Source organism: Sapajus apella, unplaced genomic scaffold (genome assembly GCF_009761245.1).
Source record: "Sapajus apella isolate SASKATOON/1434 unplaced genomic scaffold, GSC_monkey_1.0 scaffold1246, whole genome shotgun sequence".
Classification (NCBI taxonomy): Eukaryota; Metazoa; Chordata; class Mammalia; order Primates; family Cebidae; genus Sapajus; species Sapajus apella.
Window position 1 is genome coordinate 8,317 of NW_022438172.1, and position 7,378 is coordinate 15,694.

Genomic DNA, 7,378 nt, shown 5'->3' on the forward strand with positions numbered 1-7,378 from the left:
CACTCAAATTACCCGAATTTGAGTGGCTTAGAACATTTGTTTAGTTCACCAATCTGTGGTTTGCCAAAACCTTGGTCAGGACAGCTTGCCTCTGCTCCCTTCAGCTTCACTTGGGATAAATCAAAGGCTGAGGGACTAGAATCATCTGAAGATTTGTTCACTAAGATGTCTGTTGCTTACGGCGACTATTGGTTGGAAATTTAGTTTGGGGCAGGATACCCAAACATTCTACACTGAAACTCCTAGGCTCTCTTTGTTGCTACGTTTCCTCATAACATGGGGGCTAGGTTTCAAGGCGAGCAGTCTGTGGCAGAGAGCCTCTTCTAACCTAATTATGGAAGCTACATGGTGTTATCCCTTTTAACACATTCTGTTCATTAGAAGCAAGCCATTAAGTTTCACCCATAGTCTATGTATAGGGTGAATGATTTTGCTTTTATTTTTATTTATGTATTTTTTTTAGACATGGTGTCTTGCTATGTTGCCCAGGCTGGCCTTGACCACCATGGCTCAGGAATTCTTCCTGCCTCAGTCTTCCAAGTAGCTGAGATCACAGGCCTGTGACACCACATCTGGCTTCCTTTTATTTTTTGTGGACTCTTATAACTGTACATATTTATGGTATACACAGTGATATTTTGATATGTGTAAACAATGTATAATGGTCAAATCAGACTAATCGATATATCCATCACCTCAAACATTTACCATTTCTTTGTGCTGTGAACTTTGAAAATCCAGTCCTCTAGCTTTTTAAAACTATTAGTTAACCAAGCCAGGTGTGGTGATGCGCACCCGTAATCCTAGCTACTAGGGAGGCTGAGGCAGAAGAATGACTTGAGCCCCAGAGGCAAATGTTGCAGTGAGCTGAGATTGCATTACTGCACTCCAGCTTGAGTGACAGAGTGAGACTCCGTCTCAAAAAAAAAAAAAAACAAAAAAGAGAAAAGTTAACCATATTCATCCTACAATGCAGAACACTAGAATTCATTCCCCCTATCTAGCTATCATTTTGTATCCATTAAACAACCTCTCCCCATCTTCTACTCCCCCTTACCTTTCTCAGCCTCTGTTACCCACAATTCTACTCTCTACTTCCAAAAACTTTTTTTTTTAATTTTAGCTTCCACATGAGTGAGAACACACAGTAGTTATTTTTCTGTGCCTGAATTATTTCACTTAATGTCACAATGTTTTCATCCATGTTGCTGTAAATTGCATGATTTTATTCTTTTTATGGCTAAATAGTATTCCACCGTGTACATATATCACATTTTCTTTACTCATCAACCACAATCATCTATTGATGGAACATTTAGGTTGATTCTGTATTTTGGTTATTGTGAACAGTGCTGCAATAAACATGGGGATCCTGGTATCCCTTTGATGTACTGAATTTCTTTCTTTTGGATAAATAGTAGTGGGATTATTGGATCATATGACACTTCTATTTTTAGTTTTTTAAGAAACTTCCACAGTTTTCCATAATGGCTGTACTCGTTTACATTCCCTCCATGAGTGCATAAGAGTTTTCTTTTTCTCTCCAACCTCATCAGGATTTTTTACTTTTTTCTTTTTTTTAAATAATATAGTAGCCGTTCTAACTGTGGTGAGACGATATCTCATTTGGAATTTTATTTCCATTTTCCTGCTGTCAGTGATGTTGAGTACTTTTCCATATATTTGTTGGCCATTTGTACCTCTTCTTTTTAGAAATGTCTATTTAAATTCTTTGTCCACATTAGGGGGATTATTAACTGTTTTTACTGATAAGTTCCTAGTATATTCTAGATATCAGACCTTTCTCAGATGAATAGATTTGTAAATATTGTCTCCCATCCTACAGATTGTTGGTTGTTCAACAAAGGATTTGCTGTGAAGAAACTTAATTTTAAAATAGCCTCACTTGTCTATTTTTGTTTTTATGCCTGTGCTTTTTTTTGCATATTCCTGTGATAACTTAGCTATAAAATCTCTGCCTTGACCAGTGTCATGAAGCATTTTTCCTATATTTTCTTGTAGTAGTTGTATAATTTTAGATCTCATGTTTAAGTGTTTAATCCATTTTGAGTTAATTTTTGTATATGGTGAAAGATAGGGACCTGGTTTTATTCTTCTTTTTACAAATATCCAGTTTCCCTGGCTCCATTTGTCAAAGAGAGGGTTCTTTCCCCAATGTATGTTCTTGACACCTTTGTTGAAAATCAGGTGTCTGTAAATATGTGGATTTATTTCTGGGTTCTCTATTCTGTTCCACTGATTTAATTTTCTGTTTTTATACCAAGACCATACTGTTTTGGTTACTGTAAGCGTGTAATATATTTTGAAGTCAGGTAGATTTCAAAACAAAGCTGGAGGTAGAGTGATGCTTCCAGCTTTGCTCTTTTCCCTCAGACTTGGCTTGTCTAGTCTAGCGTTTTTGTGGTTCCATATAAATTTTAGGATTGTTTTTTCCATTTCTGTGAAGAATGGTATTGGTGTTTTTCGTTGCAAGTTTAAAGGGCATTTTATTTTCATCTTCTTTATTCTTTCTCTTTCTTTCGTTTTTTTCTTTTGAGACAGAGTCTCGCTCTGTCCTCAGGTCCCAGGCTGGAGCATAGTGACGCAATCTCGGCTCACTGCAATCTCCGCCTCCTGGGTTAAAGCAATTCTGCCTCCCGAGAAGCTGGAAACTATAGGTTTGTGCCACCATGCCCAGTTAATTTTTGTATTTTTTAGTAGAGACGGGGTTTCACCATGTTGGCCAGGATGGTCTCGATCTCTTGACCTCGTGATCCACCCGCCTCAGCCTCCCAAAGTGCTGGGATTACAGGCGTAGCCACCGCCTCTTTCTTAACTTTTATTTTAGATGTAGGGGGTACATGTGCAGGTTTGTTACAAAGGTATATTGCATAATGGTTAGGTTTAGGGTGCAATTGAACCTATCACGGAGGTAGTGAGCATGTACCTGGCATGTCATTTTTCAACTATTGTCCCAACTCAATCCCTCTTCTTGTAGTCCCCAGTGTCTGTTGCTCCCCTCTTTATGTCCATGAGGACCCAATGTTTAGGTCCCACTTAGAAGTGAGACGTGTAGTATTTGGTTTTCTGTTTTCACATCAGTTTGCTTAGGATAATGGCCTCTGGCTACCTCCATGTTGTTGCAAAGAACAGTATTTTGTTCTTGTTATAGCTGCATAGTATTACGTATTTTATGTGTGCTACATTTTCTGAATCCAGTGCACTATTGATGGGCTTCTGGATGGATTCCATGTCTTTGCTATTGTGAATAGTGCTGCAGGAAACATATGGGTGCATGTGTCTTTTTGTTAGAATGATTTTTGGGAGGGAGTGGGTATTTAACCCACTAATGGGATTGCTGGGTTGAAGGCAGTTCTATTTTTTATTTATTTATTTATTTATTTATTTATTTTTTCCCATTTATTTATTTTATTGCATTTTACATTTTGGGGTACATGTGAAGAACATGCAAAATTGTTGCATAGGAACACACGTGGCAGTGTGATTTGCTGCCTTCCTCCCCATCACCTACATCTGGCAGTTCTATTTTTAGTTCCATGACAGAAATCTCCAAACTGCTTTCCACAGTGGCTGAATGAATTTCCCATTTTCTCCAGCAGTGTATTCCAAGTCCCTTTTCGCTGTAGCAGCTCTGCCAAAACCTGGGTTGATGTTGCTTAATTTTTGACTTTTTAGTAATAGCCATTATGTCTGGTATGAGATGACATTTCATTTGTGGCTTTGATTTACTTTTCTCTGATGATTAGTGAGATGAGCTTTTTTTTCATGTTTGCCCTCCGCTTTTCTGTCTTTTTTTGGGAAATGTCTATTTAGGTATTTTGCCCGCTTTTATATATTTTTTGAAATTCTTGCTTGTTGATTTAAGTTTCTTATAGGTTCTGGATATTAGAACTTTGTTTAATGCTTAGCTTGTAAATACATTCTTTCATTATTTAGGTTGCCTGTTTAGTCTCTTGAATGGTTCCTTTTTCTATGCAGAAGCTCGTTTGTTTAACTAGGTCCCAACTTTTCATTTTGACTTTTGTTGCAGTTGGTTTTGACCACTTATTCATAAATTATATTCAGAGGCTGATTTCAAATAGTATGTTTCTTTGGTTTTCTTGTAGGGTTTTTATAGTTAGAGGCCTTTCCTTTAAGAATGTAATTCAGCTTTCATTCATTTTTATATGTGGTGATAGCTAGGGGTCAAGTTTCATATTTCTATGTCTGGATAGCAAGTCATCCCAGCACCATTTATTGAATAGGGAGTCCTTTCCCCGTTGCATATTTGTGTTGGCTTTATCAAAGATCAAATGGTTATGGGCTTGTGGCTTTATTTCTGGGCTCTCTATTCTGTTCCATCGGTCTGTGTGTCTGTTTCTGTGCCAGTACCATGCTGTTTTGTTCATTGCAGGCTTTGTTTACTGGAGTATAGTTTGAAGTTGGGCAGTGTGATGCATCAGGTTTTGTTCTTTTTGGTTAGGATGGCTGTGGGTGTTTGGGCTCTTTTTTGGCTCCTCATGATATTTTAGAATGGTTTTTTCTAATGCTGTGAAAAATGACATTTGTAGTTTGATATGAATAGTATTGAATTTGTAGATTGCTTTGGGCAGTGTGGCCATTTTACTGATATCGATTTTTCCAATCTGTGAGCATGTAATGTTTTTGCATTTTTTTGGTATCTTCTATTTGGTGTCATGACTTTTTTCAGCAGTGTTTTGTAGTTCTCCTTTTAGACACGTTTCATCTCCATGGTTAGATGCATTCCAAAGTATTTTGCTTTTTTCTGTATGGCGATTGTAAATGGAATTACATTCTTGATTTGTCTCTCCACTTGAACTTTATTGGCGATAGAAATGCTACTGATATTTTTACATTGCTTTTTGCATTCTGACTGAAGTCATTTATCAGTTCCAGGATACATTGGCAGACTCTTTAGAGTTTTCTACGTATAGCATCACATCATCAGCAAAGAGAGATAGTTTGGCTTCCTTTCCTTTTTGGATGCCTTTTCTTTCTTTATTTTGCCTGATTGCTCTGGCTAGGTGGGAGTTCCAGTCCTGTGCTGAATAGATGTGGTGAGATGGGGCATCCTTGTCTTGTTCCAGTTGTCAAGGGGAATGCTTCCAACTTTTTTTTGTTGTTTTTTCTTTAAATTTTTTCTTTATTATTTTATAGAGACAAGGTCTCACTGTGTTGCCAGGTTGGTCTCAGACTCCTGGCCTCAAGTGATACGCCTGTCTTCACCTCCCAACATGCTGGAGTTACAAGCATGAGCCACTGCACTCAGCCCCCACTTCCAGCTTTTGCCCATTCTGTGATTTTAGCTGCGGGTTTGTTACAAAGTGGCCCTTATTATTTGGAGGTCTATTTTTTTGATGCCTAATTTGTTGATTTTTTTTCTTGAAGGGATTATGGATGTTATTGAAAGCTTTTTTGCATCTTTTGTGATGATCATATGGTTTTTCTTTTTCCATTCTGTTTTTGTGGTGAACACACATTTATTGATTTGTGTACTTTGAACCAACCTCGCATCACAAGAAAAAACCCGACTTGATTGTGGTGAAGTAAATTTTTGATGTGTTGCTGGATTTCATTTGCTAATATTTTGTTGAGACATTTGTGTCTACATTCATAGGAAATATTGGGCTGTAGTTTTTTTTTTTTTTTTTTTTTTCCGTGAAAGCCACTGACTTTATTGATCTACAAAACTTTACAAGGACAGTGACTGTTCTGCTAAAAAAGGAGCCAGATGGTATCAAACGGACTGAAAGTTGGGGTGGGGGTGAGGGATAGGACCCGGAATCCGTTAAGGAAAGCCAGTACCTGTCATCAGGGAACTGGCACCGGAAAAAGGAAGAGGGAGGCATGCAAGAGCGAGAATCCAAAAACGTTGAAATGGATAGGGGAAGACACTCCCAAAGACCCCGCAGTACTCCGGGGGTGAGTACGGCAATGGCACTCCTTTCCCTTGTAGCGGACAGGGGAGGAGTCCCTACTCGGCTGAGGGCTGGGGCTTGAGAGCTTCCCAGAGAGCAACACAAGAAGGGTCGCACCACTCAAAAGCATCCAGAGCAGTCCCGGGACTGCTTGGCGTTGGCGCCACAGTGTCCTTCAGCCATTCCCAGAAGAGGTCTTCCTCTTTCTTTAGCACCGAAAACTGGCCAAGGACAACACAGGCCTTGTCAAAGCCCCTTTCCTCCAGCTTCTTGCCCAGGACTTCACCAGTCCCGGCCAGGCTCCCCGCTGGCTTTTCCCCCATGGGCTCTGCCACGAAGTCTCGGTGCTTTTGGGAGGTTGTCGTCTTGGTCAGGCTTAATCGACAGCTTCAGTCCCCGTAACGGTTCCTCCCGACACCCGGCCGCTCCCGCCGATACCTCAAGCCACTAGAACTTTCTTTGTTGTGTCTTTGCTGGCTTTTAGTATCAAGATGCTGCTGGCATTATACAATGAGTTGGAGAGAAGCATCTCGATATTTTGGAATAGTTTCAGCAGGTTTGTTAACAGCTCTTCTTTGTGTGTCTGGTAGAAAGTGGCTCTAAGTCATTCTGATTTGAATCTGTTTTTGGTTAGTAGGTTGTTTTGTTTTTTTTTTTAAATTACTGATTCAGTTTCAGAACTTGTTATTTGTCTGTTCATGATTTCAGTTTCCTTCGGGTTCAATCTTTGTAAGTTGTGTGTTTCCAGGGATTTATCCATTTTTTCTAGATATTCTGGTTGTGTGTATACAGTGGTGTTCATTATAGTCTCTAAGGATCTTTTGTATTTCTGTGGAATTGGTTGTGATGTCATCTTTGTCATTTCTGATTGTGCTTATTTAGATGTTCTCTGTTTTTTTAAATTTAGCTAGTGGTGTGTTAGCATCGTTTATCCCTTCAAAAAGCCAATTTTTGCTTTCATTGATCCTTTGTACGGATTTTTGGGTCTCAATTTTTCTCAGTCATACTCTGATTTTAGTTATTTCTTTTCTGCTGCCAGCTTTGGGGTTATTTTGTTCTTGTTGTTTAGTTCCTCTTGGCACAGTGTCAGATTGTTAAAGATCTGTCTAACTCTTCGACCTATTTGTTTTGTGCTATAAGCCTTCCTCTTATGTTGCTTTTGCTGTATCCCAGAAGTTTTGGTATGATGTTTCTTTTTGCTTATTACAAATAATATATTTATTTCTGCCATAAATTCTTTCTTTCTCAAAGTTATTTAGGAGCCAGTTGTTTGATTTCCACGTAATTGTGTGGTTTGCAGAGATCTCCTTGGTATTCATTTCTATTTTTATTGCACGATGGTCCAAGAGTATGGTGTCATGTGATTTCATTTTTAAAAAAAATCTGTTACGACTTGCCTTATGGCCAAGCATGTTGTTGATCTCCGAGTATGTTCTTTG

At 38.8% G+C, this 7,378-nt stretch overlaps 1 pseudogene; it reads right to left on the bottom strand.

Annotated features, from left to right (window-relative positions):
- Positions 1-5,743: 5,743 nt before the first annotated feature.
- Positions 5,744-6,326, bottom strand: LOC116546708 (annotated as a pseudogene).
- Positions 6,327-7,378: the final 1,052 nt, after the last annotated feature.